The sequence below is a fragment of the Drosophila willistoni genome, unplaced genomic scaffold (assembly GCF_018902025.1).
Source record: "Drosophila willistoni isolate 14030-0811.24 unplaced genomic scaffold, UCI_dwil_1.1 Seg277, whole genome shotgun sequence".
NCBI lineage: Eukaryota > Metazoa > Arthropoda > Insecta > Diptera > Drosophilidae > Drosophila > Drosophila willistoni.
In genome coordinates, this window is record NW_025814235.1 from 259,478 (window position 1) to 268,158 (window position 8,681).

Here is an 8,681-nt window from a genome sequence, read left to right on the forward strand (position 1 = left end):
TGATATAGTCACCCGATCTTGATCAAATTTGGCATAGTCGTTTATATGTGTAATTAACTCACCAATATTAAATTTCACGACAATAGCTCAGAAAATAACGAAGTTATTAAGAAAAGTCACTGTTCGTGACTTTGTCATTTGTATGGGAGCTATATGATATAGTGATCCGATCCGGCTGAATCCGAGATATACAACGCCTGCAGTATATACAAGCCTACATGCAAAATTTTAGCTCTGTAGCTCATACAGTCTAGGAGGAGTTTGCGTTGATCCAGGCGGACGGACGGACGGACGGACGGACATGGCTATTTGAACTCGTCTCGTCGTGCTGATCAAGAATATATATATTTTATATGGTCGGAGATGCTTCTTTCTATGCGTTGCACACTTTTGACCAAAATTAATATACCCTTTTTGCAAGGGTATAAAAAGCCAATGCAATTTTCAAGAAGGCTGTACTTTCGGCCAAACTGTCTCGATAATTCTACATCTCAAATTTCTCCACCATCTACCACTAAGAAAGTTTGGTCCGACATTAAACGTTTGGTGTTCCACCGACTCCATTAAAATATATAAAACTCACTTTAGGTCTATTAACCTGTCCCCACCGTATTGCAGATGAGTTTGGCGAAGTCTGGTCCAGGTATTCTATGGATTGTAATTTTTCAGCCGAATATACTTATACACCATAAACAGGAATATCAGTCAAGTAGTTACTATCCAACTGCCCTATGTCCTTCTGCCAAACGCTTAGAAGCAAAGTTTATACTAATCGAATTCGATGCTGCCGTGGCTAACGCCAGAGGTAAAAGCCCAGGTGCCGATAGGATATATTACCCTATGTTAAAGCATATCCCCTCTTCTCTAAAAACAATAATCCTTGATATCTTTAACAACATGCTCGACTCTGGAATATACCCACACACATGGAGATCTGCATAGTAATTCTTATAGAAAAGCCAAATAAAACCCCACACAAAATATGCAGCTTTCGTCCGATTTCTCTCCTATCTTGCCTAGGTAAAACAATTGAAAAAATAATTGCGCGTCGACTGATGTGGTTCATCACGCGCCATAATTTAATCTCGCATACCCAGGTAGCCTTCAAAAGGAAACACAGCACAATGGACGCATTACATTCAACATTTCGTGTCAAACGCCCTTTCTACCAAAAATCATGTCTTCATTCTGGCGACAGATTTCGAAAGAGCCTTTGATCACGTGGGGCTACATGCAGTGCTTTGCCGTCTCAAACATTGGGGCATTAGTCCAAGGCTTTATAACCTTATAAAGACCTTTATGAGCAATCGCACCTTCAGGGTTCGAGTTAACAATGTTACTTCCAACACCTACAGTTTACACAATGGTATCCTACAAGGTTCCCCACTATCCGTAGTTCTATTGATGATTGCTTTCGGACAACTAAACAATCTCTTGACGAGATACAAAGATATTAATGTATTGATGTACGCCGATGATGCGATTGTCTATACCAAAGTAAAGAATTTGAAGACTGTACAAATTATATTTGCCAAAATATTACAAGATTTCGAATCGTGGGGAGCCTTTTCGGGAGCCTCACTTGATATAGCTAAATGTCAGCTACTACATATTTGCCGTAAGCACCAATTTAACCTCGATGACATAGTTTTTAAGAACACATCACATCAATACACTCGATAACATTACCCGTGCCCTAATGCTCTCCAAAATCGAGTACGGCCTTCCTATTTTCGGATGGTGCGCAAAGTCTCACACCAAAAAAATTCAATCACCATATCACGGTGCCGCACGACGGGTCCTAAATGCATTTCCCAGCTCTTGTATCGCCTGTATATTGAAGTAAAGAATTTGAAGACTGTACAAATTATATTTGCCAAAATATTACAAGATTTCGAATCGTGGGGAGCCTTTTCGGGAGCCTTGATATAGCTAAATGTCAGCTACTACATATTTGCCGTAAGCACCAATTTAACCTAGATGACATAGTTTTTAAGAACACATCACATCAATACACTCAATAACATTACCCGTGCCCTAATGCTCTCCAAAATCGAGTACGGCCTTCCTATTTTCGGATGGTGCGCAAAGTCTCACACCAAAAAAATTCAATCACCATATCACGGTGCCGCACGACGGGCCCTAAATGCATTTCCCAGCTCTTCTATCGCCTGTATATTGGGGAAATCTGGGCTACCGAGCATTTCGGATCGAATCGAGGAAACAGCCATGCAGCTAATCCCAAAGTTTTAAAGCACAGACAACAACCTGCTACATAAAGACTTTTCTGCGATTTTCAAACAAAAAAAATCGAAACACAACTGTTTGTCAACGCTCAGGCGCTGCGCCAAATACAGCATACAGCTTGGCTTACCTTCACCTAAGTCTTATCGGCCCATCAAACCGGCATATTGGTCCTGCAATAAACCCACAGTCAATATCAGCCTAAATAACTGCACAAAAAGCAAAATCGGCAGTTTGGAATTCCCGTCTCGCTTTTGATGCGAAAAAGACCAACTCGGGGATAAAGCTTGGCTTTACACAGACGGGTCCAAAACAACTGCAGCAACCAGCTTCGCCGTCGTTGACAGCGATAACACTATCATCGCTGGGGGACACCTCCCGACATACAACTCCATCTTCACCGCCGAAGCGCAGGCCGTACTAAAAGCCTGTCAGTATGCTGCCACTAAGGAAGGCTCATTCACAATAGGTACCCACAGTCTCTATACAATATCAGCCAAACGGAACTGGGAACATCGCGATTCTACAATCCAAGAAACACTCCGCCTAGCCTTTATGCACCAAAAAAAGATAACCAGAAAGAGATAAAGAGATCTGGACGCCCAGCCACACGGGGATTCCTGGCAATGAATCCGCTGAGAAAGCTGCGGGCGAAATGAGGCTCGCTGTTACTCCACTTTTTACTCCAATTAACACCAAGGACTTAAGGAACCATATACGGCGACACCTCGACGAAAAAAAACAGTCTTTGTGGAGCTTTTTCAATCACAATTACCAAAAGATCAACCCAAGATGCTCGAAAATCGTTTTACCTGCCAACCTCCATCGTCGAGCTTGCGGAACCTTCATTCGCCTGCGTATCGGGCACACAGAGTGCACTCACGTACACCTTCTCAAGGGCACTACCCGACCCCCCTGCCCACTATGCCAGGAAAATCTAACCGCAGAACACATCCTGAACTCCTGCCGTTCCTTAGAGAGCCTTTTAACCTTTTAAATAATCCTTGTGTAGACAATATCTTTAAAATATTCAATTTCATCAAAGAAACACTTGTAAAAATATGAGAACAAATTAACGAGTCGAAGGCCCTTGCAGCTAGCACTCTTTTATAAATCATTAGGTTTAGTAATTATTACTAGATTTAATTTGTTAAATAAATAAATAAATAAATAATATCAGATGAAGACTTTCGCAATAGAAAGTATCCGTCGCATCATCAAGCCGAATATTTAAACATTCAGTCCGCATTTGAAAAAATTGGTGTTTTAATGATAACACAAATACCACTCGACTGCATGCATCTTGTTGGAAGGCAACTGAGTACAGACAGTTTTTGTTGTATACTGGGATTGTAGCTCTTAAAGATACAATGAATGGTGACCAGTATTACGAGTTTTTATTGCTTCACTGTGCTTACAGGTTGCTATGCTCCAAAAAAAACACACAGTAATGTGGAAACCTTTCAGCGAGTGTTGAACTTATTTGTTGAGAATTTTCCACTTGTTTTTGGGGAAAACAGTGTTTCCTACAATGTTTACAGCTTAGTCCACTTAAAAGAGACTGTTGGGCAAATCGGCGATCCGATTTCAGGCTCCTTATACTCTTTCGAAAATTATTTGCAAACTCTTAAGAGATTTGTCCGAAAACCAACGCAAATTTTACTACAAATTTTTAGGAAAATTGCAGAAGATAGTTTAATTGTGGGGGAGGAGGAAGAAATAGAGTTAGGTGAAAATTGTTTAAAAGTGAAGGGATGCACTCTTAGCAATAGAAGGCCAGATAATTTTTGTTTCATAGGTGAAAATATCCCATTTCAGATAGTTTCTTTCTCAGAGCAGCTTGGTGAAATATTTATTGTAGGAAAACGATTTGGAGAGATTAGAAGTTTTTTAAATAAGCCTATAAGCTCAAGCAGTATAGGAATATATTTCACCGATTAAGAAATGGCATCAACTTTGGAAAAGTTTTCTGTGTCCGATTTTGTGACCAAAGCGGTAGCCATGCCGTATAAGGGGGGTTTAGAAATAGGGAAATGGAGGTGTTTAGTCCGTAGGCATACTGTTAGTATGAATCGGGCATATTTATTGCGACGGCGCATTAAATATCTTTGGAAGATTCACCCACCATAGTTCGAAAAACCAAAAAAAAGGGGGGAATTTGAATTTTGAGTGTCAACAGTAAATAATATATTTTTTCTTCAGAATGGCCGACCAAGGAAGCTCCAAGAAAATGATGAAAATGAGTTTCGAAGTGGCAGAATCGGGTAAGCATTTGAATAATGTTCAGGAAATTAAAAATATTTTAGTAATTTTTTTCCCTTATTTCATATATTACAGACGCGACCCTTCGCTCAGATGGCGCAGAACAAAGTAAGTATATTAATAATAATTAGCGAAATATTAAAAATTTTTAATTTTCTCTTTTCTTTTTTAAACTTATTACAGAATCTAATGAACCTGAGATAAGTAAGTACTTGTAAAGCATTTATTGGCAGCCTGTATTTTAATACTGATTTCTTTTTGCAAACATTTCTTTCAGCCAACGCTGTCATGTTGAGGCAAATAATGACAGAGGTGCAGGAGCTGAAGGGGCTAGTCGCTACGCAGACGACAATGAACAAGCAGATGATGAGGATGATGACTCAGGAGGAAACACCCAGCATCGCCTTCCCTATAAGAAATGTCAAACAGCTTATAGTCATGGAGAGTAAACTGGGTACGGACAATCGGAAACATTTCGTAGGCTATTTTTATGAAAACTAAATAGAAACTTATTTTAATGTTTTTCATGTGTTTTCCATTTGGCAGGTGAAAAAAATTAAGCTTCTCATTTCCGAACTGCTCCTGGGAAATCTATTCGGCAAGTTTTGGCCGACGACCTGATTGAAAGCCATAATGTAGATGGGAGGAATGGAAAATATAGCTTGAAAGCTTATCCCAATTTCCTGTCCGTGTTGCTAGGTAAGCAATATAAATTTGAGAACGTGCATTCTTCATTGCCTGATAAATTTTTATCTTTTTAGAATCAATTGAAAACTCTCACACCGGCGACCCTCCCAAAAACACCCTCAAAACTAGTTTGGCCTGTGCCAAAAATACATTCAATAAACAAAAAAATAGAAATAAGAATGCAACATAAATTTAAATAATATTAACAGAATTGTATAAAATTATATTGTCACTTATTTTTGTGAATCAAATGTCCATTAATGTTTGGTCGACATGTCGCCGCAAATTCGATTGTAAATCCGAGCTATTTTTTCCCTTGAGCAATTGGTCGACATGTCGCCGCAAATTCGATTGTAAATCCGAGCTATAGTTTTGCTGGGACATTGCGTCGACATGTCGCCGCAAATTCGATTGAAAATTCAACCGCTATTTTACTCGGACATTCCGGCGAAATTTCGCCGCAAGTTCCGTTGAACATTCGAGCGACTTGGTTCTTCGTCTTCAGCGGAATTTCCGGCGACACGTCGCCGAAAATTCGACAGAATGTCCGAGGCGCTAGGACACACAATGCTAAATGTCGCCGCAAATTTGTATGGCATGTCCCCTGAAATTCTGGGGCGACATCTGACAAATCGCCTATTTTTGACAGTATATATAGATACAGTAGCGATCATATTCTCGTCAAGAGCAGACGTGCCTAAACAATTAGCGGACAACTCGCGATTTGTCAACTACCGAATAACGGAATCCTCTTACTATCTTCGCTCTGATTGGCTGGCGTTATCACGCCACGTATCTAGCTTAACCTGATTGGTTGAGCTTATATAGTCATCTCGCTCACTCCTACTAAGTACTGGTGCAATCAAATAACGGAGCCTGTTCCCCCCCTAGCCGACGGCATGGGTGGTAATAGCGCCACGTGCTCAACCGAAATTGGGAATTTAAAAAGACCCACTTGGCAAGCAGCAAAAATTGGTGCGAAAGAAACTGCTAAACGCAAAGGAGGAGACTCTTCTCCCAAGTACGATAGGAAAAAGGTGAGGACCAAAAATCCAAGAGCTCCGGATTCATCTGAAGAATCGTCAACTGACTCTGACATGTCAATAGCTGACTCTTCTTCCACTGAAGAAGGCGAGTTTAAAAGAACAGTGGTTGATTCTGGAAGGAGGGCCACAGTCAGGAAGGCAGCGATTAAAAGTGGGGAACTTGCAAGCACATCCAATGGCGCCAATCGGTTTGCATTGCTTGCAAACCTGGACAACGACAACATCACAAGCGAATCCAATGAAGCTGCTAGCTCATCATTAGCCAACAACAAAGCAGAGCCACTCAAACCGAAGCCTCCGCCAATAATTCTTCCTGAGGTATCAAACATAAAAGGTATGACCGACGATCTGAAAGCTGTAGCAGGAGAGGGCACCTTCACCTATAAGGCGGGTCGTGACGGCAAAGTACGTGTTATGGCCAACGACATAGCGACTTTCAGAAATTTTCAAAAATTCCTCGACGAACGCAACATGTTTTATCGGACTTATCAACCAAAAGAAGAAAGGGCATATCGCATTGTCATCAAGGGAATCCACCACTCTACCCCTTGCGATGACATAGTCGAGGAACTAAATGCTGCTGGACATGCTGTGCGCAATATCATCAACGCAAAGAGCAAAACAAATAAAAAGCCAATGTCGATTTTCTTTGCCAACCTGGAGCCACAAGTGAACAATAAAGATGTTTTCAAAATGAGATATCTATGCCGTGCTGTGGTCACAATTGAGCCACCAAGAAAATTCGATGACCTGGTCCAATGTCACCGCTGCCAAGATTTTGGACACACCAAGCGGTACTGCAATCTCCCGTTCAAGTGCGTCAAATGTGCCGGCAACCATAACACACTCGAGTGCACAAATCCTAGGAAGAACCCACCTAAATGCACACATTGCGGCGAGTCCCACACAGCTTCCTATAAAGGTTGCAGAATTTACTTGATTGCAAAGCAGAAGAATGGCCCCAAACCACCCAGACCGCAACGTCCTAATACCAACGAGGTAAATGAAACGGCTAATCAAACCAACAGTCATACCCAACCTGGCCTCAGCTACGCAGATGCTGCCAAAACTCCATATGAAGGCACTCAGGCCAATACCCACAGTGCAAACGAGATATCCATCCTTGCCAAAATGGAAGCTATGATGGAGAAAATGTTCGACCAATTCAGCATGCTTACACAGCTGCTTACCACTGTCGTGGCAAAGCTATGCAAATAGGTCTTAGAGCAGCCATATTTAATGCCAACGGTCTCTGCGCACAAAGGCCAGATATCGAACTTTTTATAAAAACTCAACACGTGGACATTCTGCTGGTTTAGAGACCCACTTCAACACCACACAATACCTCAAAATCCCTGGATATGAGATAGTCACCGCAAATCACCCAAGTGGACGAGCACGAGGAGGATCAGCTATCTTGGTGAAATGTGGAATCAAGTACACAGCACTTCCACCAATCGAACAAGCCTGGATTCAGTGTGCCCAAATAAAGCTATCAAGCCCAACAGGAGACCTGACAATTGGAGCAGTCTACATACCCCCACCCAACTCGGTAGACACTCAAATGTTCGAGCAGTTCTTCTCAGAATTGGGGCCAAGATTCATAGCAGCTGGCGATTACAACGCGAAAAATCCTTGGTGGGGTTCGAGGTTAACAAACCCCAAGGGCAGAGCACTGCAACGCTGTCTTGGCTTAAGAAATCTGTGCGCCCACTCATCCGGGGAACCTACATACTGGCCTACTAACACCGGGGCAACACCTGACGTTCTCGACATCGCAATCAGCAAGGGAATTAATCCGAATAAAATTGTGCTCCAAAACTCCATGGACCTATGCTCGGACCATTGCACAGTCATGATGCTGTAAACTTGCCCGCCCACCTCACAAAAGGCCTTGCTAGGATTTTCCGTAAAAACATCAACATAAATCGCTACCAAAAATGGATCGAAAGAAACATTAGCACCAACGGGCAACTGGATAACGAAATGGAAATCGACAATGAGGTTGAAAAGCTAACTAAGCTAATACACGAGGCAGCTTTCCAAGCAACACCGCCACCTCTACCTGGCCCCAGAAAAACTGCTCATCTCGAACGTCACCTTTGGGCTGCCGAAGTCGCTGCAGCAGTGCGTGAGAAACGCAGGCTCCGAAGAGTCTTCCACACATCCCGAAACCCGCTGGACAAAAGAGCACTCAATAGGGCAACCAAAGAACTAAAAGAGCTACTGATCTCCCTCCGCAACCAGGCCTTCGCGGAATATATAAAAGACCTCGAGCCGGGAGACGCGTCTAACAACCTATGGAGAGCTACGCGATACCTCAAAAGGCCAATAAAGAGAATCGCCCCAATACTAGGTCCCAACAACATCTGGTGCAGATCGGAAGAAGCAAAAGCAGAAGCATTTGCCGACCACCTAAGCGCCACTTTCACCCCTGTGCTG

The 8,681-nt window shown here is 42.3% G+C and overlaps 1 long non-coding RNA gene across 2 annotated transcripts; it reads left to right on the forward strand.

Moving 5' to 3' along the window:
* The first annotated feature begins 4,536 nt into the window (after positions 1-4,536).
* LOC124461233 lies at positions 4,537-5,409 on the forward strand. 2 transcript variants are annotated; one of them, XR_006954976.1, is made up of 5 exons: positions 4,537-4,614; positions 4,690-4,710; positions 4,784-4,983; positions 5,053-5,205; positions 5,268-5,409. It is a non-coding gene; the product is annotated as an uncharacterized LOC124461233 (long non-coding RNA). The 2 variants fall into 2 exon arrangements; XR_006954977.1 differs by having other exon boundaries at positions 4,784-4,960; positions 5,268-5,408.
* Positions 5,410-8,681: the final 3,272 nt, after the last annotated feature.